This window comes from Moschus berezovskii, chromosome 6, assembly GCF_049115385.1.
Source record: "Moschus berezovskii isolate FMDL1 chromosome 6, NW_MosBer_1.0, whole genome shotgun sequence".
NCBI classification, from domain to species: Eukaryota; Metazoa; Chordata; class Mammalia; order Artiodactyla; family Moschidae; genus Moschus; species Moschus berezovskii.
The window spans coordinates 3,806,113-3,825,018 of record NC_142465.1 but is presented as its reverse complement, the minus strand read 5'-3'; positions in this window follow the sequence as shown (position 1 = coordinate 3,825,018).

The following is an 18,906-nucleotide window of genomic DNA, read 5'->3' as shown; positions in this document are numbered from 1 at the left end:
GGCTGAGACCCTCACAGTTGCCAGAACCTGTGCCTGGGGTCTCACATCCACAGACTAAAGGGTGACCCCACCTCCCAGACCCTGTCTCTGGGATCACATGTACACAGTGTCCAGGCTGAGACCCACACAGTCCCCAGAGCCTGCACCTGGGTTCACACATCCACAGTCTCCAGGATGATACTCACACAGTCCACAGGGCCTGGCACTGGGGCCACACATCCACAGCCTCCACGATGATACTCACACAGTCCACAGGGCCTGCCCCTGGGGCCACACATTCACAGTCTCCAGGATGATACACACACAGTCCACAGGGCCTGCCCCTGGGGCTGCATGTCCACAGTGTCCTGGGCAAGACCCACAGAGTCCCCAGACCCTGCCCCTTGGCTAACATGTCCACAGTGTACAAGGTGAGACCCACACTGTCCCCAGAGCCAGCATCTGGGCTCACACGTCCACAGTGTCCAGAGCGAGACCCACACAGTCCCCAGAGCCTACGGCTGGGGTCACACATCCACAGTCTCCTGGGTGAGACCGACACAGTCCCCAGAGCCTGCGCGTGGGGCAACACATCTACAGTGTCCAATGTGACCGCACCTCGCATACCCTAGCCATGGGATCACATGTCCACAGTCTCCAGGGGGAGACCCAGACAGTCCTTAGACCTTGCCCCTCAGGTCGCACATCCACAGTGTCCAGGGTGAGACCCACACAGTCCCCAGAGCCTGCTCCCGGGGCCACACATCCACAGTGTCCAATGTGACAATCCCTTGCAGACCCTGCACCTGGGGTCATATTTCCACAGTCTACAGGGTGAGACCCACACAGTCCTCAGACCCTGCCCCTGGGGTCACGTGTCTACAGTATCCAGGGAGAGACCCACACAATCCCCAGACCCTGCACCTGGGGTCACATGTCCACAGTCTCCAGGGTGACCCCCCTCCCAGACCCTGCACCTGGGGTCACATGTCCACAGTATTTAGGGTGAGACCCACACAGTCCCCAGACCCTGCACTTGGGGTCACACGTCCACAGTGTGCCATATGACCCCACCTCCCCTGGCACCCCATCTGCGGTCACATGTCCGCAGTCTCCAGGGTGACCCCTCCCAGACCCTGCACCTGGAGTGGCAAGACCCTTGGTTAGGACACCAGGTCTCTGCTGGGTGGGCCTCTACTGTGGAAACGAGTGAGTTCCTTTTACCTCTTGGCCTGGTAGATAGAAGTGTTGGGTGAGTCTCCTTCCCGCACACTTGTCCCAGAGAAGTCGTCCTCTTTTCCCTTTGGTTTTATGTGATATTAACTGGTTTTACAGCTGTCGTGATAATGTTGAACACACTACCTTGGTTCTGGCAGTCTCCGTCTTTTGTTGTCCCACTGAGGTGCTGCGAAAACACACCAGAAACTGGGCTGGAAGGCAAGGGGTCTCTGCTGAGTGTGGACGGTCTACTGCAAGTAGATCACAGCAGCTACCTCACCTACCGCCTATTGGCATTTTTACCTGAGCCATGTGCCCTGCAGTCAATTCCCCTGGTAAACCTGCTCCCTCCTCGCCATGCTCCTGATGGTGAATTGGAATAATTACTAGGTAGCTCATCTGAGGAGCCTCCAGGAGCCCCAGGGAGGGGGAACCTCATAGGGGTAAAGAGGGAATAGGCACAGGCCTGTATAAAATGATACTGCAAAGCATTAATTTCTAAACACAAGTGAAGCTCACATGTATTCTTCCCTTTTTCTTAGCTTTATGGTCTCCCTCTGCACATGATTCTGATCCATGCATATAGGGTGAGACTCACACAGTCCCCAGACCCTCTCACCTGGGGTCACCTGTTCCCTTGGTCAGGACACCATGGGGTGGTCAGCAGGCCCCTACTATGTAAACAAGCCAGGTCCATATAGTCAAAGCAATGGTTTGTCCAGTAGTCATGTACAGATGTGAGAGTTGGACCATAAAGAAGGCTGAGCACCAAAGACATGATGCTTTAGAACTGTAGTGTTGGAGAAGACTCTTGAGAGTCCCTTGGACTGCAAGGAGATCAAGCCAATCAATCCTAAAGGAAATCAGCTGTGAATATTCATTGGAAAGACTGATAATGAAGCTGAAACTCCAATACTTTGGCCACATGATGGGACAAGCTGACTCATTGGAAAAGACCCTGATGCTGGGAAAGATTGAGGGCAGGAGAAGGGGACAACAGAGAATGAGATGGCTGGCATCACTGACTCAATGAACATGAGTTTGAGCAAGCAGGAGATAGTGGAAGACAGGGAAGCCTGGCATGCTGCAGCCCATGGGGTCACAAAGAGTTGGACATGAATTAGAGACTGAACAGCAACAACCAGGTAACCTACCTGAGGTGTCTCGATGAACCCCAGGGACAGTGAACTTGTCATAAGGAAAGACTAAGAGCCCTACCTCAGCACTGACCCCTGAGAGGGCCATGGAACCCCACTCAGAGAAGAGCATGGTTACCCAGATAAACCCAGCTCAGCTCCAGACCCCAGACATCTGAGCACTGACATTCAGACACATGCATGGAGTTTTCCAGACAGAGGCCAAACCCAGTCTCTACCCAGGTTTCCGTGTCCTACCACACAGATAACCCGGTCAGGTGTAAATATTCTCATTGTAGAAGCACATGGTGTCACCTAAACATAATCAGTGTAGACTGGACTTGGAGAGGTCTGAATCTACCACATAGACAGAACTTGATCAGGTTCAAAGTAGCTTAGGGCTGTGCTCCCAGGAGGCACAGGTCACACCCCTGGGGTCTCTCATCATTGGACAGGGGGCTCACCTGCATGTGGGAACTAGGATGTACCTTTCGTGAAGAAGAGATCATCACTGGGTTCCACACTTCGCCCACAACAGGAAATGGAGCAAAAGCTTTGTCATTAAACATCTGAAGGGGCAAAGCAAAACTGTGATGAGGTTCTGTGACCACGTGGTAGTCTGGCTACAGGGGAGAGCCAAGAACCTCGTGGAATGCAGCCCAGTGTCCTCCAAGGACACACCTGCCCGCCATCAATGATCTAAAAGTCATTCACGACTGACTACTTTATAAACTTTTTATTTTGAAAACCATCAAAGCTCAGAAGAAGGGAAGAATGCATGTGAGCTTCACTTGTGTTTAGGAAAGAACTCTTTAGGGTTTTCATTTTACTCCGTGTGTGTGTGTGTGAGGTGTGCGCATGTGCCAGTCTGCAGACACGTGCTGCTCATGTGCATGTGTGTGTAGGTGTGCAGCACATATGTGTGCGGTGAGGGTGGGGGGAGTGGGTGGGTGGCTGGGGGTGGTAGTGGGTCATGGGCTGGGGGCTTGGAGCCTGAGGTGGGCAGGTGGGTCCAGGTGGGATCCCCCTTGGGTTATCTGCTCTGAAGGCGTCTATGCCCAACCTCTGCCCACATTCTCTGCTTGGATGCAGCGCGGTGCCCTGTGGGCGTCAGCCCCAGCACGAAGTCACCTGACTGGTTGCCTAGGAGGTGACAGTTCCCCTCGACCCCTCCCCCCCACCCTGTGGAGAAGCAAGACCTGAGCGTGCTCCATCCAAACTGACCATCAGGATGGATGGACCTCCTCTCTCCGACAGACCCTGCAGACTGTCCTTCCTGAGCGTCTGGGGCAGCGCCTCCTGCTGGAAGCCTGGGGCACTGCAGCCAGGCCACTTTCGGAAGTTATTCCACAAACACTACAAAATGTGAGAGATGAAATGTAGATATTCCACGTGTCCCTCAACAGAAGAAAGGACAAGCAGACCATGGTCCATCCACACAATGAGTGCTGTCCAGCCTGAAAGGAAGGCATTCTGACACAGGCTACAGCGTGGATAAACCCTGAGGGTATTATGCTCAGTGACATAAGGCAGACATAGAAGAACAAATGATGTTTGAATCCACTCATACATGGCACCTAGAGCAGTCGGCTTCATCAACATAGAAAGCAGGATGCTGGGTGCCAGGGACTGAGGGAGGAGAATGGGGACTGTGTGTCTCATGGAGGCTGTTTCAGTTTTGCAAGATTGAAGTAGCAACTCAACAATAGCGCACGCAAGCATTCACTGCAGCAGCATTTACAACAGTGAGACATGGAAGTAACCAAAATGTACGTGGACAGATGAATTAATAAAGAAGCCATATATACAAAGAATGGAATATGGTTCAGCCATGAAAAAAATAATGCCACTTGCAGGGATAATCTAGAACAATCATAGATTAATCTAGAACAATCATAGTAAGTGAAGTACTTCAGAAGGAGAAACTGATACCAATGAGCTATTTTATAAAAGCGAAATACAGTCTTAGGAAACAAACATGGTTACTGAAGAGGAGTGGTGGGTGGAAGGGATAAATTAAGAGGTTGAGATTCATTTATACTCACAAATATATATATAGAATATAAAATCAACATGGACCTACTTTAGAAAGGGTGGTATACTACACAATCTATAATAACGTGTGACTGAAGTCGTTCACTTGTGTCCGACTCTTTGCGACCCCATGGACTGTAGCCTACCAGGCTCCTCCCTCCATGGGATTTTCTGGCAAGAATACTGGAGTGGGTTGACATTTCCTATAAAAAAATAAAGATGAATCAATATGTGTACGGGGATAACATGAAGAATCTCTACACCAACAAACAACATTGTAAGTGAGCTATCCTCCAAAACAAGTAAACACTAACTTAAAACAAAACAAAACAAGGATTAATGATACACAGGCTTCCGTCATATGGCAGAAGAAATGATGGACTAGGAGTCACCCTAAGGCTCTGGTTACTGTGGTAACAAGAGTAGGGCATGAAAAAATCCTGTCTCCTTGTGGCCATCTCCCACAACAGAAACATTCAAGCTATTGTTTATGATGCAGTGAAATAAGAAAAAGTTTTTTTCTCTTTGGCCTTTTGATTCCTTCTCTACTTTAGCTGTTCCTGATCTACAGTCTGCATTGATAACTGTTTCCTTTTTTTCAGAAGATTAACCTATCGACTGTTTTGAAACAATGCAAAAAAGAACAAGAATATAGGAATGTTATACCTTTGTGGAAATAAATGCTTTTTGGAAGAAGTGGAAAGATGGCTTTAATCTCCATGTTGGCAGAGGGGAGAACACAGTAGGTTTGTTCCTCAAGAACTGTGTCTTCCCCAATGGGGAATCAAGGGGATCATACAGTTGGGGCTCATAGTCAGAGTTTGGAGAAAAGAGCAAATATCCAAGGATCCTGTATTCTTTCTTTTTGCATTGTTTCAAAACAGTCAATAGGCTAGTGTCAGGGAGCCCAGTAACTTGGGTCCATCAGACAGTCCCAGGAGTTGGGTCCATTGTCTTTTGTGGATTGCACTGCAGCTTTTTTTCCGTAATGCAAAAAGAGGGAAAAACAAACTATAAGGGTAGGTTTGCAGAGAGAGTACCATAAAGTTAAACATCAGGATGTGACTAGAATAAAATTAAAAGATAATAGATGCAAATTATGGCTTATGCAGAGTTAGAGGGTGATAGATGCAGGATATCCCTGGAGAAGGGCATGGCAATCCACTCCAGTATTCTTGCCTGAAGAATTTCATGGACAGAGGAGCCTGGCGAGCTACAGTTCATGGGATCACAGAGTCAGACACGACTGAGCAACTCTCTCTCTCTCTCTCTCTCACACACACACACAGGTGCAGAATATAGCTTACATAACAGGTTAGTCTTCTGAAAAGAAGGAAACAATTATCAATGCAGACTGTAGATCAGGAACAGTTAAAGTAGACAAGGACTCAAAAGCCAAAAGAGAAAAATAAAACTACTTCTTATTTCACTGCAACACTTATAAACACTTTATATTCACAAGAACTGCTGGACTCTAAATGATAAAGATTTCCATGTGTAACTAATTGAAAATAAATAAAAGCTGGGCAGACTGTGAAGAAGAAAATTCCCGCATTCAATTCCACACACACTAATTAAAATCAAAGCCCATGAAAACATGCTGCACATCAGGAATTGTTAGAGAAGAGACGTGCAGATGAAAATCACAGCAAGGGAACTACTGCACCCGTTTGAAAACCCATCCTCAGTCTACAAAGGTAAATGGTGGAGAAGACAGGGAGGAAAGGGGACACTCACGGTGCTGACGAGATGCAAACTCTAAGCATTACTGTTGAGAGGAGTATGGAACTGCCTTTTTAAATTCTTAGTAAGACAGACATATTGATCCCAGCCCAGGTCACAGGGGGACTGAAAACATGCCTTGCTCAGCATTCCCTCATTGTCAGCACCAACAAGGGAAGCAGCTCTGCCCGAAGCGGCAGCCTCAGTGGGGGACACACAGTCAGGTCTCTGCCTCGTCGGGTGGTTAACAAGGCTCTGTCCCTCACAGCAAAGGGCTCCTTAACTACAAATTCATTTCACACAGAGAATAGGAAAGAATCAGACATAAACTGTAAACTAAATCAAGTATCTTTATTTTTAAATTTAAATATAAAAAGTGAAGGATAAAAGCAGTAAAAATTCCACTTTAAGTGAATAAATTACAAGCTAAATCAACTATATATTCTGACATATATGAAAAAGAGGAGGAGGATGGAAGCCACACCAACTTCTGTAAGTGAGCGGCCCTTGACTATGTGGGTACCACCCAAGTTCTCCAGTTGACTTCACCACTAGCCACGGCTGCATGCACCATCAAGGAACCAGAGCTGCTCTTTCCATCACACTGGGAGGGGCCTTCTTCGCCACTGGGGCATGGAGAGAACCCAAGTCTGTACCTTCAGGCACCTCTTCTGCCAGGCTCCAAGCAGAAGGCTCAGCATGAGTTGTGTTCTTCATCTTTTTCTCCTGAAGGTTAATAGTGGTAAAATAAGGCACAGGAAGTGCCTAGAACTTGGGCACCGCCCCTTTCTGCAGCTGTTTTATTTTTTTCTCTTTCTGTAAGTGACTTTTTTGAATAAAAAGAGAAAGGGCGTCTTTCAACAGTTCTTCTTACTTGTATTTTGGGCTTAAAAGGTCCTCTGTCATGGGGCAATTGTTGGGCTGTTATCACCCATGGCTGCTCCTCATTCTCATTGTCTTGGGTGGGTTTTGGGTTCTCTTCTTCTAAACAAAGGCAGCAGTCCTGGGGAGAGTGAACGGAATTTCTTACACCTAACAGTGTTTATTCTCCAATATCCTCTTTGCTTCTTGTTGTTTGATTCTTTTCTTCATTTCAAAAATCAAGGCCAATAGGCATGGTGGGTGGCTTCTCTGGCAGTTTCTTAGGGAAAATGCACCCACTGTAAAGAATTCTAGAATCCAATTTCTGTGCTTTAAATTTGTAGAGCCCTGATTCTACAGAATTACGTTTCTTGGATTTGGCATTTGTTTCCAACACTTCCACAACCTCTTGCTGCATTTTTATTCTCTTCTCTGATACTTACTTCTCAGTACTTTTTAGGATCATCTGTATATGGGAAGAACCTGAAAAAGAATAGATATGCATTATGCATAACTGAATTAAGTTCCTATACACCTTATACAAACACAATATTGGAAATCAACTCTATTCCAATATAAGATAGAAATGAAATTTCAGAGAAAGAAATAGAAAAAATGGGCATGAAAAAATACTGCCGCCTTGTGGCCGTTATCCATAACAACAATGTTGAAAACTGCTGAGGTGCACTTAGTACTTCAGGAGTCCTATGGGGCTTCCCTGGTGGCTCAGAGGTTAAAGCGTCTGCCTCCAATGCAGGAGACTCAGGTTCGATCCCTGGGTTGGGAAGATCCCCTGGAGAAGGAAACGGTAACCCACTCCAGTATTCTTGCCTGGAGAATCCCATGGATGGAGAAGCCTGGTAGGCTGCAGTCCACGGGTCGCATAGAGTCGGACACGACTGAGAGACGGAACGGAACGGAATGGGGTTGCTGAAGAGGAAAAGTTAAAATTTTACACAACCTCCTGCTCCTTCTGCCTCTGTAACTCAGCTTTCTCCTTGCAAAATCTGGATCGCATAGGTCATGTGATCTCAGAAAGCAGGGACTTACAATACTAGGAACTGGAGCTTATTTTACTTGCCCTCATCCTGCTGTTTGCAATCGCCCAGCCCTGCAATTCCGCTTAATCATACCTGTCTGAAAAGGTCAGGCATCCCATCCCCACCTTGACCACTGTCCCCACATGTGGGAAACCCCTTAGTTTAAACCAGCCTATCAGCAGCTAGTATTGCCTACTATGAAGTTACCCAGTCGTGTCTGACTCTTCGTGACCCCATGGACTGTAGCTGATGGGATTTTCCAGGCAAGAGTACTGAAGTGGGTTGCCATTTCCTTCTCCCACTATAGGAGGTCTATAAAAACTCTGTAACCCCTTGGTTCAGAGCTTGGAGCTTGGAGTGTTAACTCCTCTGGGCCCGCCTGCCTGAATAAACCAGAGTTCTCCAACTCTCCGATTGTGGTGCTTGGTTTCTCAATTACTGGTTTCTGCCACATTTTGAGTAAATAGCACCTGTCTTCAAGGAATGTTCTAGGAGTGTTCATCAAGTCACAGCACAGACATTCAAGAGTCAATTGCAAGATGTTTCACTCATACCCTTTAAAAAAGTCACAGGAAATGATGTCAACCTTGCTAAATGTTAGTTCAGTTCAGTCGTTCAGTCGTGTCCGACTTTCCGTGACCCCATGAATCACAGCACGCCAGGCCTCCCTGCCCATCACCAACTCCCGGAGTTCACTCAAACTCATGTCCACAGAGTCGGTGATGCCATCCAGCAATCTCATTCTCTGTCGTCCACTTCTCCTCCCGCCCCCAACCTTTCCCAGCATCAGAGTCTTTTCCAGTGAGTTAACTTGTCGCTTGAGGTGGCCAAAGTATTGTAGTTTCAGCTTTAGCATCAGTCCTTCCAATGAACACCCAGGATTGATCTCCTTTAGAATGGACTGGTTGGATCTCCTTGCAGTCCAAGGGACTCTCAAGAGTCTTCTCCAACACCACAGTTCAAAAGCATCAATTCTTCGGCGATAAGCTTTCTTCACAGTCCAACTCTCACATCCATACATGACCACGGGAAAAACCATAGCCTTGACTAGATGGACCTTTGTTGGCAAAGTAATGTTTCTGCTTTTTAATATACTATCAAGGTTGATCATAAATTTCCTTCCAAGGAGTAAGCGTCTTTTAATTTCATGGCTTCAATCAGCATCTGCAGTGATTTTGGAGCCCCCCAAGAATAAAGTCTGACACTGTTTCCACTGTTTTTCCATTTATTTCCCATGAAGTGATGGGACCAGATGCCATGATCTTTGTTTTCTGAATGTTGAGTTTCAAGCCAACCTTTTCACTCTACTCTTTCACTTTCATCAAGAGGCTTTTGAGTTCCTCTTCACTTTCTGCCATAAAGGTGGTGTCATCTGCATATCTGAGGTTATTGATATTTCTCACAGCAATCTTGATTCCAGCTTGTGCTTCCTCCAGCCCAGCGTTCCTCATGATGTACTCAGCATATAAGTTAAATAAGCAAGGCGACAATATACAGCCTTGACGTACTCCTTTTCCTATTTGGAACCAATCTGTTGTTCTATGTACAGTTCTGACTGTTGCTTCCTGAGCTGCATACAGGTTTCTCAAGAGGCAGGTCAGGTGGTCTGGTAGTCCCATCTCTTTCAGAATGTTCCACAGTTTATTGTGGTCCATACAGTCAAAGGCTTTGGCCTAGTCAATGAAGCAGAAATAGATGTTTTTCTGGAACTATCTTGCTTTTTCCATGATCCAGTGAAATGTTAGAAATCCAAATCAAAACTGCAATGAAGTATCACCTCACACCAGTCAGAATGGCCATTGTCAAATACTCTACAAAGAACCAAGGCTGGAGAGGGTGTGGAGAAATTAGAACCCTCCTCCAACAATGCTGGAATGCCAATCGGGAGCAGCCACTGTGGAGATAGTGTGCGTGCCTGACTCTTTCAACCCTGTGGACAGTAACCTGCCAGGCTCATCTGTCCTTGGGGTTCTCCAGGCAGGAGCACTGGAGTGGGTTGCCATGCCCTCCTCCAGGGGATCTTCCCCACACAGAGATCGAAGCCCTGTCTCTTATGTTTCCTGTGTTGGCAAACAGGTTCTTTACCACTAGTGCCACCTGGGAAGCCCATGGAGACAGTGTGAAGGTTCCTTAAACAATGAAACTTGGAACACAATTAAAATATTTCTGTTGACTTAAAAATATTCACAACCTAAAATTGAGATTTATGTTTTATTTGGTGGGAATTTTTAGGGCTTTAAGCCCAGGAGACACCATCTCAAGTAAACCTTAGAAAACTGCTCCCAGGAGGTGAAGGGAGGAGCCAGGTTACATAGAACTTTGTAACAAAGGGCAGGCAGTCTGAATATAAAAAGATTATTGTTAAAGAAAACCAGATATCCTCAGTCAAGGAATTTAGCGTTTTTGTGTGTATGGGCTCCCTGAAATCATTCCTTTCATATGCACCGCCCCTGTCTGTGGCCACCACCTTGTTTTAGAATCCTGAGTTCCCTTTCCTCAGGGCTTACCTTAGGGAGTGTCTGCAGTCTGATGGCTGCTAGAGAGCAGATACTCTTCTCCTTCCTGAGTTCCCTGAGGGCTCACCGGGTCACACTCAGTTCAGTTCAGTTCAGTCACTCAGTCGTGTCCGACTCTTTGCGACCCCATGAATCACAGCACGCCAGGCCTCCCTGTCCATCACCAACTCCCGGAGTTCATGCAAACTCATGTCCACAGAGTCGGTGATGCCATCCAGCCATCTCATTCTCTGTCGTCCCCTTCTCCTCCCGCCCCCAACCTTTCCCAGCATCAGAGTGTTTTCCCGTGAGTCAACTCTGGACGGCTGCAATTGCTGATGACTATGACATCCTTGTTTACTGATACAGCCGGAAATATTCTATTTCTCACTCCCTCACGCCATACACAAAAATAACTTCTAAATAATTTACAGATCTCAATCCAGAGAACACCATCAATATGGGACTCATGACCCCTGTTTCCTGCAGGTCTGTCTTCAGGATCTGGAGAGCAAACACGAGCAGACTTGGAACAGAGACTGGGATGGGCTCAGTTTTGGTGGGTGGTGGAGTGACTGCTCTTATCCCCAGGCCCTGCCATCACTAGCCCTTCAGGCTCTGGGTCGGGGAGCCCATGGGGTGTGGGTCTAGCTGTGTCCACTAGGGAGGCCTGGAGGATTTGGCAAGGAAGCACTACTGTGGCCATCACCTGTGCAGAAGCTTCTGAGCCAGGGTCCATTGGGAGCTCTTGTCCTGTACATCGGTTTCAAGTCCACAGCACACATTAGCTTTTAGCAGCTCTGTTTGTTTCTAGATGCAAAACAAAGTCCTAATATCTACTATGCACTCTGCCTTTAAAAAAGCACTTCTGATCTAGCTCTAGGTACTACCTCTGGGTCTCTCCTGACTGGTCACCCAGCAGCCAGTGTCACTGAGTCATGACTGTAAGGTGGTCATGGGGGGGATGAGAGCATACAGTCCAGGCCCTTGAGGGGCTGTGCTGTCCACAAAGCAAGTGCTGTAGCTGTAAGTGTGCCCTTCACCCACCCTATGGGCAGAGACCTCTGTCCCCTTACAGATTGTTACCCAGTTGTATGGACCCTACTTGGGCCCAAGCCTGGCTGAGACTCTCTGCCTCAAGAGGGAAGGTTTCCTTTCTCCATTCAGGTTCAAGTGGTGATTATGAAACCAAAGCTGAGAATAACAGCACAGGCTTTATTCAGAGGCCAAAGAATGGAGAAGTGGGAATTAAGTTCACAGATCAGCTTCTCGCCCACCTAGAGAGAGGGTTTTAATTCTCCAGAGTAAAGACAAAGGAGGAGATGTGAGGCTAATGCTAGGGAGGCATGTGCATTGAGGGAAGAGACAGGGCTTTTTCTACGGGAGAGGCATGTCATCTCCTTTTCATCCTTTTTTGGTTCTTCCTGTCTGGTCATGGCCACCAGTAGGAATGTCACTTAACATGATGATATAGTAAAATCAACATACAATGAGACTCACTCTATTGGAGGTCAGATTCATTGCCAGCTTGGTTCCAGCTGGCTCCAACTGATTTTCTTTTTTGTAGCTTCCTTTCTTCTCTCTGGATCCTTTGACTTAAAGACTTGCTAGCTCCTGCAAAAGGTGGGGGTTGGAGGGTTGTGAGCAAGGACAGTCATATTAAAAGTGGGTTCATGGGTTTTCAGCAAGGGCCTGGAGCAGCTCTGACAACACGATGAGGAGGCTGAGAGGGCAATGGATCTCACCCCTGCACTGGGCCTGTGGCCAGGTTTGGACAGTCAGCAAGGGGTGTGAGGTCAGAGAAGGTTCTCACTGTGTTTACAGGGAAGCTGTGAGCGTGGGTCCAGAGGCAGGCTGCCTGCAGATGCTGCTACAGAGCTCTTGACCTTTCCTGAGGATACTGGCTGGGGGAGGGGGATTCAGGCAACAGGGCAGGCAGCTTGTTCTGGATGCTCTTGTGGGGAAGTAGGTGCATAGCAACAGGGGCTTAGCTTGCAAAACCCAGAACCACTTCCAGATCAACTCTATGGAGGTGGAGGAAAGAGTAGGGTCTTCGAGGCCACCTCACCTGTGGGAGGGAGAGAGGGTTTAGAACAGGGTAGGGAGGTGTCCACTACCTGCTGAGCTTCCTGGGGCAGCGATGACAAACAGCCACACACGGAGGCTCCAAACAACAGAAGCCTGTCCTATCTCAGTCCTGGAGACCAGATACCTAAGATCAAGGTGTCCCAACACTGCGCTCCTTCCAGAGGCTCCAGCAGAGGGTCCTTTCTGCCTCTTCCAGCTTCTATGGGCTCCAGGTGTCCCTGGGCTCATGGCCTCCTCCCTCCCGTCTCTGCCTCTGTCTTCACCTGGTGTCTCCTCTGTCTGCCTTTCTCCTCTTGTCTCTCTGAAGGACGCTGACATTGATTTAGGGCCACTGTGATCCAGGGTGACCTCACCCCCAGATCCATAACTAATTACACCTGCAAAGATCTACTTACAAATAAGGATCCATTCTCAGATTCTGGGGTCATGACGTGGACTTAATTTTGAGGGGTCCCATATTCAACCCAGGACAGCATCCAGACACCAGCCAAATTACTCAGGACAGCAGTCAGACATGAGCCTGGTTCCTCAGGACAACAATCAGGCACCAGGCAAGCTCCTCAGGACAGCAGTCAGGCTGGTGACATCTTGTTTTTCTGCAGAGGTGTCTTTGGTTTCTTGTGGGAACTTAGATTAGGTGGGGGGCCCTGCTGTCTGATCTACTGGTCATTCCAGGGCCCATGCTCAAGTGTCGCCCCAGGAGTGTGGGAGCATCCCAGGGCTCCACGCATAGTCTACACAGACCGCTCTGTGGTCACACACCTGCAGGGGTTGGACTGTTCCCTGGAACACTGCACCTTCTACATCGACAGCCTGGTGCCTTGTGCACAGGCCTACAACCATGACTTGTGGACCTACAAGATTGGTGCGAGCCCTTCTGCCTGCCACATGGCCTCCAGTCTTGCCATAGAGCCCCTCATCCCATTAAGCCCCCAAGAGCCCTGCTGGGAGGGGTGAGAACTTGGCCATGAAGAAGACAGGGCAGAGCTTAATGCAGCAGATGTTGGCAAGTACTGAGGGTGCTCTGGTATTTGTCCTCCAAAGGCCCAGAATGTGGGTGTCCAGGACATGAGGGTTCTGACTTGGAGGGTCACCTCTACCTGGGTGGGGGGTGTCACTGCAGGGAGACTGTGTCCTTGGATGATTTTCCAACCCTCCCCACCCCAGGTTCACCTCCCCTTCCCTTCCCCCCTCTCCATTAATAATCTTTAAGTAGTGTCTCTCACCCAGTGAGCCTGTGTGGAAGGTTTCATTAGTGTATAAGGTCCCAGTACCCAGTGCCCCATGTGTTCTGTGTGTTTTGGGAGGGGAAGGAGCCTCACTCTCACTGTCCTGCCCAGGGATGATGTGGGGTGCAGCAGCCCCAGGCTTTATTCTGCAGAAGCTCCCTTTCTGTGGACAAGTTTCCCCTCACTCCTCTATCCTCCCTGGAGACTCAGGAACCACAGCACGAAGGCATCTCCAGCACCATGTCCCCATCCTAGGGAATTTCTCAGACGCAGGGACCAGGCCTGGTGGCTGAGGGGAGGAGGGAGCCGGCCTCTTGGTGATGCATGGGGGCTAGGATGCCTCATACTCTAGAGGGCCTCGGACTACCACCTGGCGTCTCCTACCCCTCCCCAGTAGTGGGCCCCTCAGATTCCAGAGACCCAAGATCCCCTCTTGAAAGCTTCCCACTGTGTCCTTTCAACAGGATTGAAGGAAACACTAATCAAGTTGTCAGCTGATAGGTTACCCAGCTTTTCTTGTGATACTTGGTTATGTAATTGGGAAGGAATTGAATGAATAAGTTATTCACATCTGAGCAAGGTATCTGTGCTAATATCTAAGAAATACAAACTAGGAATAGATATAATTATTGAATCTTTTCTCTTCCTAGCAATTAGTCATTGGTCATCTTTGGATACATGTATAAAAAAACAATAAAAGGAAAAAGTATTCATTCTATTAAAAATGTATTTCAAATAGATTTATTTTTAATATTTATAAAAATGTGAAATTATATATATATACTAATTTAATGAGTCTGAACTATTCATAAATGTAATGATAATTCAGAAATAAATGTAACCCTTAGAACTCTATGATCATTGTAAAAAAAATCTTAGGTACTTCTAAGCATGGTAATGTTGGGTGATCAAGAAGGCTTTTATGTGACACAGTCTACTGCATTGGAATAACATTCTCTGAGTGATGTGGGGTGAAAAGACAGCTTTAAACAGAAAACAAAGATCAGGAAGCCAGTCTGAAATGTTATATCTGCTGTGAGCCCACCTAGAAGATGTGTCGGGGAGGGAAGATTATGGAGACAGTAAGAGGACGGTGTTGCCAGGGGCTGGGAATGTCGAACAAAGAGTGCACAGAGGATTTTTAGGGCAGCAAAATACTCTGAATGATACCGTAATGGTGGATATATGACATTGTACATTTGTTCAAATGTATATATATTAACTTGATCTACATACGCACACATATAAAATAACCCAACAAACATCTGTGTCCCAATAACAGGTAGCCCAGCAGAAAACTGGGCCATTCGTGAACAGTTTTTCACATGAAAGCAAACTGCATAGGCCAATTGACAGCAGTGAGCTAGTGAGAGGGTAACAGGCAGGAAGGCCGGGGGTCTCCCAATGGAGGAAATAACCTGCAAGTGTCAGACATTTTTATCTCTCTTAAGCGGCAGGAGGAAACAAACTAGAGATATTTTTTTCTTCTCTGTACAAATTTGAAAGGAAGTTTCTCTTAAAATACTGTGTTGCCATAATGACACCTGGTTTCACTTGAAGTTAACTATTCTCAAATCTTGAGTTAACCAATGCATTTTTTCTTATGTTGGTCTTAAGCTATGTTAATGTACTACGCATTTACCCCGGACTCTATCTTCAAGTCGGTTCCACCAAATGGCTCAGAACCTACTTGACAAACCTCTATGTTATACTCAGATATTGTTTCCTTAATCTATGTAAAATGAAACTATTTATATGGTAATCTGCCCTTCTACAAGATTCAAGTTAATCATTTTATGGCCCGGGATGAATCATCTGGTGTCAAAATTATCCCAAAATGCACCTTATGGGTGAGGGGCCTGGTGCCATTCTGAGCCTTAAGACATTTCTTTCTTTCATTAACAGACTGCTAGTGACTATATAACATCCAGCTGAAGACTAGCAGGGGGGTACTCTTTCTGCCCCCTTCTGATGTCTATGCCAGTAGCTTTCTCTATCTCCTTTATACTTCAATAAAACTTTATTATACAAAAGCTCTGAGAGATCAAGCCTCGTCTCTGGCCCTGGATTGAATTCTTCTCCTCTGGAGGCCAGGATCCCGGTGTCTTTGTGTCATTCCACAACAACCTTTCAGTAGGTGGTTGGGGATGCAAGGCAAAACGAATGAAACAGCGACTTCCTTGGCCATTCAGTGGTTAGGACTTGGTTCTTTCACTGCTGTGGACCCAGGTTTGATCCCTGGTTAGGGAACTAAGATCTTATAAACTGTGCACTTTGGAAAAAAAAAACCAAACAAACAATGACATAAGAAACTACTCTGCACCGTTCAAAACCAGCAAGACTAAAACAGTAGACAACATACTGTATGTGGGGCTCCAGATCCACAAGAAAATTTCCATTTTGCTGATGGGAGTGCTGAATGGTGGGACTCTTCAGGAAACTACCAGGAACTCCTGGTCAACCCTCTCAGATATAAATCCAAGAATGTGGGGAGCACCAGGATGTGTTCATTGGGTTGTTTGGGGTGATACTTGGGTCCAGAACCATAAAGACATGAAATACTCACAAAGATGCCTGGCAGGAGAGTAGAGGGGAGGAACCTGCCCAGGGATCCAGTCAGCAGGGTCACAGAGCAACTGGAATGAGCGAAGGACTTCCCTGGTGGTCCAGGGGCCAAGACTCTGTGCTTCCAATGCAGGAGGCCCAGGTTCAGCCCTTGGTCAGAGAACCAGATCCCACATGCTACAACTAAGAGTTTGCATGCTATAACCAGGATCTCACATCCACAACTAAGATCCAGTGCAGACTAAATAAATAAATAAACAAATACATTTTTTTTTTTTAAAGGAGAAAGGCTTTTTTTTTTTTTTTGTCACACTGCTGCATGACAGGGGAATCTTAGTTCCCTGACCAGAGATCAAACCCCAGTCACCTACAGTAGAAGCCTGGAGTCCTAAACACCAGACCACCAAGCAACTTTGGAGAGACTTGTTTTTAATTCTTTCATATAAACTGTTTTTCGGTATGATTCTGAAAGGTCGCCATTGCAAGCCATGTGCTATGTGGAATTCATGACCTCTGGAGGGGAGGATTTCGATCCGGGGCCAGAGATAAGTCTTGACTACTCAGAGCTTTTTCTGTAGAAAAGTTTTATTAAAGTATAATAGAGATAGGGAAAGGTTCAGACATAAACATCAGAAGGAGACAGAAAGAGTACCAACTTGCTAGTTTTTAGCAAGGCATTTTATGTGTTAGTGAGCTGCTAATCAAATAAGAGAGACACCTTAAGGCTGAGGGAGTTTCACCAGACCCTTCTCCCACAATATGCATTTTTGAGATAGAAAGGCACAAGGTGTGTCATCCCCACTCCCTTACCATAAAACAATTGACATGGAACACTGGTTTGTTGAGCCATGATCAGCCCAAGGTTTGAGAAAAGAAAAAAAAAAAAAGTTAGTCTTAGGTGATTTGAAGAAAGGCAGATTCCAAAGCAAACACACAGTTTCATTAACATAGCTTAAGAAAAACATTTCCATATGAAAAACACATTGGTTAGCTCAAGGTTTGAGAAAAGTTAAGTTCAGGTGGAACCAGGTGTCAACAGAGAAGGGAAAAAAGTGTGCCACTTGCAGTTTATTTTCTCCTGCTGCTTGGGGACCTCTGGCCTCCCTACAGATGCAGTTAACATTCTCAGTTCCAAACAAATTGTCATCTAAAGCATACTTTTTATTTTATTTGTCAGGTCCAAATGGGTATACCATAAAAAAAGGGGGGCTAGTAGGATTTCAAAATGTGAGTTTTGCGGTTCTTAAATGTCTCTACTGCTAAATAAAAACACTTCAACCTTAGTTTTTAATTATGCTGAAACCACATGCTAATTCTGCAGTCTAGAAGAATTAAAAATTTCATTATCCATTAACTTATCAGGGACCTGTTTGGGGAAGCACACTGACTGAAACTGCGGCCAGACACCATAGTTATGATGTGCATAAGTTGTTTTTCAACAGGAGGTCCTGGTAAGGACCATGGAACTAATAGGTCATCAGCAACCAGAAGAGTTCAGAAAAGGTCAAAAGGAGACACCACGAAACCGTGGTGTCGGAAAGAGATAGGTGGCACTCAAAGATACAGAACAGCAAGGTTTATTCAGCACTGGTGCAGGCCCAGCGGAGTCACCTCCAAAGGCTGAGCGCCCCAGCTTTGTCTGGGTATCTTTCATACACCGTAAACTTCCCGCTCAAACAGCTCAGATCCCTCCCCTCCCCAGGTAGCCCTAGTTCCAGAGGTTATAATGAGCAAGCAAGATCACAGAAACAAAGTAGTAATTGATGAGCAGCAGCTGTTTAAAAAAAAAAAAAAAAAAAACAAGATAACGGAAGGGAAAACAAAAGGCTGTTATTTTAATTGGGAGCTTTGATCTCCTTCCTACCTCATTTCCCCTTCTTGATGCTTAGGATGCATCTGCAGTTGTCAGAGAACATCAGCTTGCTGTTATCCCTATAAAAGCAGCAACTGCATGGTCATCCTTCGTTCCACAACCCCCTCTATGAACCCTGTTACAACTCTGATTAGGAGGGGTATGAGGCAGGGAATAAGCAGACGTCTGGTGAGTATGACTATAACCATCCCAATCATTGTTTTAACTGCGCCCCCTCCCAGCCAAGAGAACCATCCTCCAAAGACGCCATCTGTATCCCATCCCTTCCAGGTCTGAACTGGAACATGGGCAATTTTCCTGATGTGTTGAGTTATGTCTATCACACCTTTTCCATTATCATCTGTTTGGAGACAACAGTCAGTTTGGCTGAATTTCCCACAGACTCCTTCCTCTGCTAGGAAAAAGTCTAGTGCCTAGTGATTTGAATGATGGCAGTTCTCATCTGGGATTGTTGCTGTGCCAGCAGGTCCAAGGCAGCAGCAGTTTCATTGGTTATAATCTATAGCATAGCTTGTAGTCAGATTATTTGATTAGCATATAAATGGGTATCCTGTATCCCCAATTTCCATCTTGTTCCCATGTGGCTGGACCATAATATTGAATAATCCATTAGGGAAGCCAGTCATTTTCATCCCATTCCTGATGGCCTCCTATCTCTGAAGACTG